Here is an 11,947-nt window from a genome sequence, read left to right as displayed (position 1 = left end):
TTTGGTGTAAGCTGTCATTAGAGTGGCCCTTTTGTGACAAATTTTGTAAAATGTATTTTTTAATCTTTCAAATTAGGGGGTCATACTGTTCTACAAAGTAGTAGAAAATTTAATTCTAAGCATTTTTGCTAAAATAATATTAATTTTATCTCATATTGGTAATGTTTTACGATGAAGACGATTGATTTGTTTCCTAATATTTGCTACTAACTGCAATATAAAGCTAAGAAAAATGACATTTTTCGTGAAAAAACGCTCATAACATGCTTAGCTTACCATATGTTATAATTAAAAGACACGCAATCCAAAGACCGTGAAGCGATGCTTTGACAGTTTTTGAAAACAATTTGAATTGAAAAAAGTAGAAGCTAAAAATTGTTTTTTTTTTTCTCGGGACCACCCTATCTAAATTTAGTAATTTTGCCGTAAAACATTACCTGTATGAGATAAAATTAATAGGGGAAACCGCCAAATGTTGAACGGCTAATTTCGTCGCCTATTGTTGAACTCCCATAAGAAATGCACGTGCGTTCAACAATAGGCGACAAAATTAGCCGTTCAACATTTAGCGAATTACCCTATTACTCGGCAAAAATGCTTAGAATTAAATTTTCTACAACTTTGTAGAACAGTACGACCCTCTAATTTGAAAAATTAAGAAAATACATTTTAAAAAATTTGTCACAAAAGGGCCACCAAAAATAGATCTTTTCTTGTAGATAATTTCGTCTGAAGACGTAAAAACTCTGGCACTGATGGTTTTCGTGTTATCGAATTATGTCGTGAAATTTGACGAATCCGACTATTGTGCGCCGTCGCCACCGACGATTTTCGGACCGGCACACACCTCTACTGTCGTTCTACGCATAATTGTCCCATGTACATAGGAAATCTTATTAAACATGGGACAAATATGCGTATGATGATAGTCTAGGAGAATTGTGATTTAAATATTTGTCCAGAGCCACAGGATACCACTTGGTGCAAGAACGCTGCCTACTAGAACAATAGCGTGCATGCGACAATGGGTGGACCCTCAGGTTTTTGTTGTCCGATCTGTGACATCAATATATCAATCAACTCAGGAAGAGCTCTAGTTTATGTACAAAATATGAAAAGAGTCAACGTTTCGCCCAAGCAAAAAATACAAGCGCTCAAAAAATAGCATTTTTGACATGCCCTCAAATAATCCGGATTATCTCCGGTGTCCAGTGGTCTGAACATGGATTTGAACCAGTTTTCCAAAACTTGATTATTTTCCAATCGAACATTGTAAGAATCATAGGAATCGATTAATTTATTATGGTTATTTGAATTTCGATAAATTTTTGCCTGTCCCGATCATTCTGTCCAACCCCTGAACATGATTGTAGGATACCACACTATTATTGCCCATATAACCTCAATTTTCAAGGAATATTATCAAATTGAAATGTATTTTCGTCATATATGAAAGGCATGTAGAGGAAAGCTATGAGAAGTGCTTTTATGTATCAAATAAATCTGGTTGGAACTGCGTGTTTGCAAATGTTTACGAATATTAGTATTTATTTTGCTTCGTCGAAAATTTTACAACAGAAGTTATATTCTTCATTAAATAATGCAATAAATGAAAATAATTTTGGCCATCGAGCTCATGTGTTTTCAAAAGATACCAATTCTTGTTCAACCAGTGCAAAAAAAAAATCTGCACTTTATTATGCCATACATGGGGTTAGACAGAATGATCGGGACAGGCAATTGGGTATAAAACAAGTTGTGAATTTGAAATTCCGGTGATTTTCAGACCGGTGCATATCACTAATTGATGATTAGGAAGCCGCTATACCTGTGACAAATTAATCGCGAACAACCTTGCAAATCAGTCAAATCACTACAGAGAAAAGCTCTAATTTTTATTAATTTTGCCTTCGGTGAAAGCGGCGGTTTGTATCCATACCCATAGATATAAAAATAAAATTCTAACTCAAGAAGAATATTGATGCATTTAAATGAAAGGCACTAGAAATATTTGTTCTGGAATCAATGTTACGATAAAACATATTAATTACATTATTAAAATCAAACAAATTTATCAAAAGATATTTGGTAGGTGAAGTTGCGAATACCTTCCTGCTTAACTAACATCGAATACTTTTTTCAAGAAAGGTACGAACTGTTGAGAGCATCCGCGTGTGATATATGCTAGAACCTGGATGCTAGCAACTGTGGATAAAAAATCTTGCGAAAAACTAACTAATGCCTTCAATTATTTTCGACCCGAAAGAAATTGAATCAATATTTTCTAACGCGCCGCAAGCATTTCGGATCACAATTATCTATTATTAATATATCATCGAAATATGTGTAAAATAAAAAAAATCGATCTGTTGATCGATTTGTTCAGAAAAGTATGGACATCCCTGCACTGTCGTATGACAACTTTTCTACAGCATGACTGTCACTGTAAATTTGCAGGAAGATTTGCTAGAATAAACAAGAAGAAAACACATTTAGATTCCTCTTCGCTCGCTAGATGATGTTGTTATCACCGGCAAATGGTTCGCCATTTCGTTGTATGGAAAAGCTCGAAGTGAACCATATTGTTAATATAATATATTTGCTAATGTGAATGGGTTGGGTGTTCTCAAAGTTTCATGCATTTTGAGTCCTTTGGCAACAAAACACAAAAAAAAAAATTTCTCTCTTGTGAAAAAAAAAATAAAAATATTTAAAAAGTTTTGATTAATTTTGAGCACCCCTAAAAATCATGTCCGATTTAGCTCAAATTTTGCATAGGGGGATATTTTTGGCTACGAAAACGTTTGCGTATCGTCCGGTGTTAAAATTCGATGAAAAAAAATGTTCTAAGAGAAAAAATCGATCTTTTCCAAAAATGTTTTTTGAATGGCATCAAATCTCGACGTTCCGTGCATTTTTAAGTCATTTGGCATCAAAAACAAAAATTCGATTTTCGACTTTTTCTTTGGTCCCCCTTTGGGAAAATTTTCATGGGTAAAAATTTCAAACTTTGATGAATTTTAGGCACCCCTAAACCATGTCCGATTGTGCTCAAATTTTGCATAGGGTCACATTTTGGGGTAATGAAACTTGTGAGCAATGTCGTTTTTTGAAATTCGCAAATACCATTTTCATTGGCACCCAATTAATTATTCATCAAGGAAAGATAATTCATCGAATGGCAAACCTGGTCATTTTGATATCATATCTGTGAACATGCTGATTACCAGATTTGGATGGACTATGTATAACAAACTCCTTTTTATGCATATTGGAACATTCCACTAATGCTTAAGAGACAAATTTCTCTCATGGATTGAAACAAGTTTTATTTGCATTCAAATGCACAAAAGATTATGTCATCCCCGTTTGAAATGATGACATGGTGCTTCGCAATTTTGTTCAAAAAGTGGCACGAAAATTATTCTGTTCTACTCGTTTATTGAATGGAGCTCACAATTATTGTCGACACGGCATTCAGCAGTGCATTGTTATTGCCGGAGCAAACAAGCGCAAACACATGCAATATACTGCGCTGCGCAGCGAAACTGATACGCAAAAGCCGTAAACGACCTCAACCCTACGTTGGCGGCAACTCTTTGACCGTAACGGCCATAGATCTGTACACCCTCGCTGTATACTCGCATTGAACCTAATTGCTCGAAAACATCCGGTAATTGTCGAATCATAAAACAATTATTCCACTTAATAACGATCGATATTGAATAAAACCATCAGACTTGCAGATCTGTTTGTCTGTGATTAATAGCGTGCGTGAAAGCCTAACTTACAGAGCTAGCTGTGTTGTTTATAGTACGTACGTACCTACCTGGCACGACAACGAGCTGCGCACGTTCCCGAATATGGTCACACGTTGCTGCACTCGATCAATATAACTAGCCAGCGGTCACATGTAGGAAAGCGAATCAAGAATTATCGTAGTCACAAAACACAACTTCGTTCCAGATATTCGACATTGGGTCAGATATACTATAGGGGAGATTGGGTAGACTTGATCCCCTTTTTTTCATTTCCGATGTATTGCAGCCAAAAATAGATAAATCTACGCAGTTTTAGCACAGACTCTCTGAAAAACTTATAATTTACTTTTCAATTCCGTTCAGAAGCCAAAAAAAATTTCGTTCGAAAACCAATTCCAATCGGAAGCATGATAGAATTTCCTTCGGAAGCCCAAAATGAGCTCGGAAATCCAAAAATACTCCATTCTGAAGTCTTGAAGTTTTCCATTTGGAAACCTAAAAGGATCCCGATTTCTTGGGCTTACGAACGGAGATCTATTGAGCTCCCAAGAGGAATCCTTTTGAACTTTCAAAACGGAATCCTTTTTGACTTCCAAGCGTCGTTCTTTGGGGCTCCCTTATATTCCCGAATAAAATCCTTTTAGGGGGAAGAGGGGTTGAAAATTACCATTTTTCGCGTGACGTACTTTATGGATCTTCACTTAGGCTTCCGATCGAGAAATCCTTTTGAGCTTCTGAATGGAATCCAGAAGCAATCGAAGCGCTACACTCGGAATCCCGAAGGATTTTTTTTATTCATTATTGTTGTACCTTGATATTTATTCACATAACAGTCTCATTTCAATTTCATAGTTCTATAGCAATGTATACTCAGATATATGTCAAAGTTTCAGAAAGTGTTTATTAATTCATCAGGATTTAAGTATATGTACATGTAAGACGATTTGGAAAACTTAAACACCCCATCACGCTATGTATAAAACGAGTTGGAAAACTTGAACATCAAATTCATCAACATGGAGAAAACTAACATGTAACTGTTATGCGAATAGGGCAAGTAATAACAGATAAGGAAATTTAAGATAAATATGCTCTAGAATTAAAGTTCAATAACAGGATGCACACGCTTCAATGACAACTAATAAAAAATATTTGAAAAATTACGTGTAAAATATTCCAAACGTTTTCTTGCAATTCAATGTTCCCACAGTCAAGTTGTACAAGCGTGATCTCAGCGTGATCAACGTTTATAAAAGATGATCACATGCACCTAACGCTCAACCAGAGATCTCGAGTTTCGTATTTGTATATGGAAGGTTGTTTTTGACAGCATCCAACGTAGCTGATCAAACAAACACACCAGAAGCTAACGCTGATGACGACGACGACGACGATGGTTATCATCATTGCCAAATGGGTCGATCTTGTGTTTCAGTTTTTTTTCTGCGGAATAAAAACAAGTGACACAAACAATCGACCGTATTGTGGGTGGTTCCACCTCCAACTAACCAACTGCGTCGAAAAAGGCCTAGATATAATATAAACGGAGGCAAGCCATCACGAAGTGGCGTCATCGCATACAAACCAGATCGGTGCATTTTTTATCCGTAGTAAATTGCGTTAGTCATTGGTAAATTGTTGGAAAACTCATTGTAGTTCACGTGAGCGAAACACGTGATTTTACACATTTTGGTCTACAGGTGAGCAAATAAAAAACCTTGCTATTTGTCCGTTATTCTATGATTGAGCTAAGATATTCTTAAATGAGACTTCACATTTAGCACTGTCCCGATGTCAAGCCTAGGTCGAATACCTATCAAATAACAGATATAGCCGGTTGCTCCATGTCAACGGTTTTTTCGGTTACTTCAGTCCATTAACATTTTAGCTTTTTACATCTTTATAACCTCCTTGTTTCGATATTCTTCTTCTTCTTCTTATTGGCATTACGTCCCCACACTGGGACAGAGCCGCCTCGCAGCTTAGTGTTCATTAAGCACTTCCACATTTATTAATTGCGAGGTTTCTAAGCCAGGTTACCATTTTTGCATTGGTATATCATGAGGCTAGCACGATGATACTTTTATGGCCAGGGAAGTCGAGACAATTTCCAATCCGAAAATTGCCTAGACCGGCACCGGGAATCGAACCCAGCCACCCTCAGCATGGTCTTACTTTCTAGCCGCGCATTTTACCGCACGGCTAAGGAGGGCCCAGATCTGTTTCGATATATCTAGGGTAAAATACCCAATAGTTGAGGCAATAAGTGCCCGCTATCACTATTTTGTCGCTCACATTTTTTTATTTATTGTCGGATTAAGGCCGGAGTGGCCTATGCAGCGCATAAAAGTCTTCTCCATTCAGCTGAAACCATGGTTGCACTTCGCCAACCATGCAGTCTGCGTAGGGACCGCGAATCGTCCTCCATCTGATCGATCCACCTTGCTCGCTGTGCACCTCGTCTTCTTGTTCCCGTCGGATCGTTATCGAGAACCATTTTCCCCATAAGAAAATTATTTTGAGCTTAAATTAAACTTAAACTATTTTGAGCATTTTCCCCATTTATTGTCCGACATTTTGACTACGTGCCGGCCCCATCGCAGTCTTCCGATTTTCACGGTGTGAACGATGGATGGTTATCCCAACAGCTGATTCAACTCGTGGTTCATTCGCCTTGTCCACGTACCGTCCGCTATCTGCACCCCACCATAGAGTGCGCGTTGGTCCTCCACGAGCATCGTCCACGTCTCGTGTCCGTAGAGAATTACCGGTTAAATAAGCTTTTTGTTGATACAGTAAAACCTCCATGAGTCGATGTTCCATGACTCGATATCGACTCATGGAAGCAAATTATGCCATATTAAAAAATATTTTCTGGGTTACTGTGATGGTCCCTTCAATCAGCTTCCCAAGGATTTTCTATTCCACATCTCGATATTTCCATGAGTCGACGGTCCCTTCAACATCGACTCATGGAGGTTTGACTGTAGCCAGTTTGGTGCGGCGGCGAACTCTATTCGATCGGAGCGTTTTGCAAAGTCCACAGTACGTACGATTTCCTGCCATGATGCGTATCCGAATTTCTCTGCTGGTATTGTTATCGGAGGTCTCCAGTGAGCCCAAGTACACGAATTCTTCAACCACCTCGAATTCGTCACCACCAATACAAACTCGTGGTGTGTGTCGTTGTCCTCTCTTGATCCTCTTCCTATCATATACTTCGTCTTCAACGTGTTGATAACTATTTAGCCGGAAGGGGGCCGATAGCTTGTGGGGTCCCCAAAATGTACAAAAAAAGGTTTGTTGTCAGTCTGATGTAGCGATGTAGGCTTCCTCCATCCTCTCAAAATTACGTTCCATAATATCAATGTCGTCGGCGAAACCAAATAACTGGACGGACTTCGTGAAGACACGAGAGACCATGCCGTAACCCTCTGCGCGTTTCGAAGGGACTCGAGAATTCCCCTGAAACTCGAACATATCACCCGATGCATCGTCGCCTTGACCAACCGTGTCAGTTTATCCGGAAATCCGTTTGCGTGTATTAGCTGCCATAGCTGGTCCCGATCGGTTGTATCATATGCGACTTTGAAGTGGGCAGTGGGCACCAGTGGCGTAGCCACGGGGGTGGTTTTGGACATACCCCCCCCCCCCTTCAGAGACAAAATTTTTAGATGAAATTTTTTTTTCGACCTTCTCGAATTAAAAATATATTCAGAAACACACCCCCTCCCCCAGACCAATTTTCTGGCTACGCCACTGGTGGCACGTTGCATTTGCAGCATGTCTCCAATACCTGACGTACGGCGAACACCTGGTCTGTGGAAGAGCGTTCGACCATAAATTCCGCCTGGTACTGCCCCACAAACTCTCATGCGATTGGTGTTATAAAATTTGGCAGATTACCTTGTAGGCGGCGTTCAGCAATTTGATTGCGCGATAGATTCATTCGCTCACATCTGATCGATATTGCATCATCTCGCCCATCCGGGTACGACTTATTCGACGTACGTCGGAGCCGAGTTCACCGAGCTTGACGTCACTCCTCATCGCCTTCAAGACGTCCGAGTACTTAGCCTCGTCCGTCTTGATGACTAGGGCATCGCCTCTGGAGCGATTGGCGCCTACCCTAGACTTCTTGCTACCCTCATTCGCCTGGGCCTTCTTTTCGGCCCTTGACGTCTTCGGTTTCCTCTTGTTCTTGACCAGGGTCCAGGAGGCGTCATCCCCCTCTATTTCCCTGGTCTGGGGCGGCTGAGAGTTCTCAGCCTGCCGTAACCCCTTACCACCGTCTTTCCTGGGTGGACCCTCCGTAACCCTCCGCGTTTTGGAGCGGCCCCTAGGGAGCTCATCCCCTGGAGACTGTCTCCCCCGTTTTTGTGTCTGCTCCGTTGGAGCAGTCACCCCCGACGTGCCCGCGAATACTTGAGCCTCAGTCTGGGTAGACTTTGGCACCACCGTCTTCGCTGGCACGCCCTCGGTCGATTCGACCTTGCCCGAGTCCGCGAATCCTTGGGCCTCAGTTTGGGTGGACCTCGACTCCACGGATTTCACGGATTTACACTTTGCCGTCCCGGCCTCGACTTTCGAAGTTTCAGCAAGCTCCTCTTGAGGTCTTTACTGATATTATGCTTCGATGACGCAAAGTCGATGATGGCGTCCAGTTGTTCCGTCACCATCTCGAAGGCCGAAAGCCCATCGCGTTTGCGGTTCATCGCCTTCACAAGCCATGGGCCGTCTATAACCTCTACCGGCGTAGCCTGGGAAATGGTTGAGTGACCCACGCTGGCGCTGCGCACCAAGCTGCCGACTATTGCTTCTGGCCTTCTAGGCGGAGACCTGAACAACCCACCTCTTGCGAAGGGGTTGTCGCCTACACTACTACCACTAATTGAAGAATAGACATTGTTTTTTCAATTTTGGTCCCACGAGTTGCTCGGGAAAAGAGGTCCACCACGCCAGAGCGCACCATGACGCGGTAAGGGACAATTACGTTGGAGGGTGCCCAGGTACCCCACAGGCTCCGTTAAAGGCCTAGCTCATTATTTCACCCCCCTGTCCATGCATCCCCTCGGTACGGGTCGCTTAACGCCTTGAGATTAGGGGTTAGGAACGATGGTCCCTTTGGTCGCACCCACTCACTCTAGCTGATGTCAGAAGGACAACAGTGCTCAGGCTGCACTACCAGCAAAGTACAAAACCCTTAGCTGGCGGTCGATTGTCATCGGAAGACCCGTGGAAGCGTGAGATTGGAACTTGTGAGGACCAGAGCTGTCGCTCCTTCCCAGACGTCAACTCACCATTTCGCAGCCCAGTGTGTGTGTGTGTGTGTCTGTATGTCTGTGCAACAATCGGAATCCTGTCCCATTGTTTCCTATTGAAAATTGGCCAGATCGGACTATGGGCTCGAAAGTTATAGACAAAATACAATTTTTCATTTGCACGAGAAAGGCACCATCACCGCTAGGTGGGTTAATCAGGATTTTTTAATCTATGTTAAACTCATGACTCGTGAACCAAGAATGGCGCTAAAAGCTTTTTATCAGGTGGAGCCCGGATCAAGGTTATCATTAATTCATGAGAAAAATATATAAAGCTAATTAATTCATGACAAATTCACCTACTTATCTGTGACACATGAGGAAAACAGCGGCCGTCACGTGCAGAGCCCCTTTCGTCAGGGTAACGAAGAAGGTCGAACGTTTACATTCTGACTGACCTTTGGGAATAAACTCCAAGACTTATCTTATCGATAGCAATTGACTTTGTTATCTGTCAGCTATTGCGTTAAAAAAAAGACAATGGTGCAATTGGGTTCTAAATCCCTACATCGTTTGTGGTTGCAAACGATAGTGCATCGGTCAAAAATACTTGAACCGATGTTATAAAAATTCTGGTTAAAGTCTAAATCAATAAAAAAAATATTTTTGCGTTTAAGACATTTTAAGGCAAATTTTGGGCTGTGCAACATTTCAGAACAAATGAACCATCAGCCCAAAACGTCAGGCCCATGTATTAACTGTCAAACGTTGAGTCAAGTGCCCTGCGGTGTTTTGCTAGTGCGTTTGAATCATATTATTCCGTACGTCAAACAAGACCGAAAATGTCGAGGAAGCATTTTTCATCTATTTTTAAATTTCAATTCAAACAATGTTCCTTTCGACTTTTGGGTCGGAGAAAATTGGAGACATTTGGCCTACTTGAAGATGTGTGCCAGTAGAATTAGGATAAGAAGAATAAAAGATAAAGAAAGAATAACCCAGAATAATCCTTTCTCGTGTATAATAAAACAAGAAAACACATAAGAGTAACAAGAAAAGCACATACCTGTTACATGGTACCTGTTTGGCTACAGCGTCGATACACCTATACCTGGCATATTGTAGAGCTGCATAATCGTCGGTCTTGTTCCTCCAATTTCCCCGAACGTTTAGGGTCCCCAGTAGGGTGGTCGGTATTGGCCATTTTTGACAAATACCGGTATTCGGTATTTGGTGGAGTCAATACCGGTAATACCGGTAGAAAACCGGTTTTTGTGAAAATTTCAGGTATTAAAAGAAAAACTTTTGAATTGGACTTTTGGATGAAAACCAATATTTGTTGACAAACTTCAGATGTTAAAATCATTGCTTGTTGAGCTGGCCAAAGAAAAAAGTAGACATTACATACTGAGGGACTCATCTCCCAACCCGTTTTGGATTTTGTTGGCAACTACTGAGAATGCCCTCTCTAGTTCAACCGAAGTTGGACGAATGATTCCAAGACAGTCAAAAATCAGTGTCAAATACTTGCCCTTAATCCCTTCAGATTCATACCCTAGTAACATTTTGGTTTTATGCTGGTGTTATAGAAGTTATGAAGAGCAAATATTGGTTTTCATGATAACTGTCAATTTAAAATGTTACTTGGGTAGTAGGAGAATTCTTTACGGACTGCATGCAAGGATCCTGGCGTCAACGTATTTTCCACCAGTAATGCACCAGTAATGTTTTGCTCTGCTACAGTCTCTTCACAAGTTGTTCTTTAACCAATAATCCAGAAAAATGGTCAGGTATGGTCGTTGTCTCAGTTTCAACGATCGCATCAGGAATGATTAGACGCTTCAAGACCCCGTCCGTTTGTTTAATCAAAGTCAGTCTTCAAGGTGCAACATGTGTGAGATGTTCACGTAAGTTTGTGCACCCAATCAAACATTGCTTGCTGTGTTCGAACTTGAACATAGCAATCTGAACACGAGCCTGAACTCCGATACACCCAGGCGCAATGTACAATGTTCAAACATCGAGTTCAAACTTGGGTTCAAACATATGTGCTTGAACACGAGAATGCTTCGCTTTGGTAAATGAGCGGGTTGCTAAGGAAACTATTGTTGATTCTTCACATTTTCCAGCCTTGTTATTCATATTTCTAATAAGAGGATTTAACCAAACTTCAATGAAGGTATGATTGAAAAATTGAAATATGTTGTGCACATTTTTTGCACTAGCATAACGAAACGTTTATAAAGGTGAGGTCTTGATTCAGGCCTTCCATTCACGACGTCTTAGGTTCGAATCTGCTCTGAGCGGAGCTTTTTGTTCTATTTTCGAGGTTCTGAAAGCAATTCTTCTTAGGATTTCGGGATTCTGCAACCACCAAAAAACTGATTAGTTCATATTTCTAAAATTTTTTGATAAGATTTTTCTGACACGTTTATAAGGAGATAATTTGTTCTACTTATTTCACAGTGGTACTTGATAAACATACCGAGAATCTGAAGCGATGTTCTGGATTGCATAGAGATTCCTTTATTCCAGGGAGAGAGGGGTTTCGATCTTTTTGAAGAACCTTATGATCAGCGGGGCTTTAATTCCAGTTTTGTTTTTTTTAGATTGTAATAACTGAAGATTTTATCTTCAATGAGAGCCATGTAGTTTATAGGACTTTTATGTTTAAGGATTTGTGGGCTCATTTCTGATCTGGATCCCATTGTTTGTAAATTTTCTTTGTATTGTATAATGTCATTGGCGTATTATTCATATATAGCAATATTAGACAGACCCCCTACTATCTTTTTAAATTTCCATCAATTAGAATTTTTAGTTAACAAACAGTTCTTCATCCTCCCCCACTAAAAGTGTGTCTTTGAACTTTTTGGAACCAACATCTATATTTTTTTTCACGACTAGCAGACCCAAAAAACTTCG

Source organism: Armigeres subalbatus, chromosome 2 (genome assembly GCF_024139115.2).
Source record: "Armigeres subalbatus isolate Guangzhou_Male chromosome 2, GZ_Asu_2, whole genome shotgun sequence".
In the NCBI taxonomy this organism is placed as follows: Eukaryota; Metazoa; Arthropoda; class Insecta; order Diptera; family Culicidae; genus Armigeres; species Armigeres subalbatus.
Note: the sequence above shows the minus strand (reverse complement) of the source record.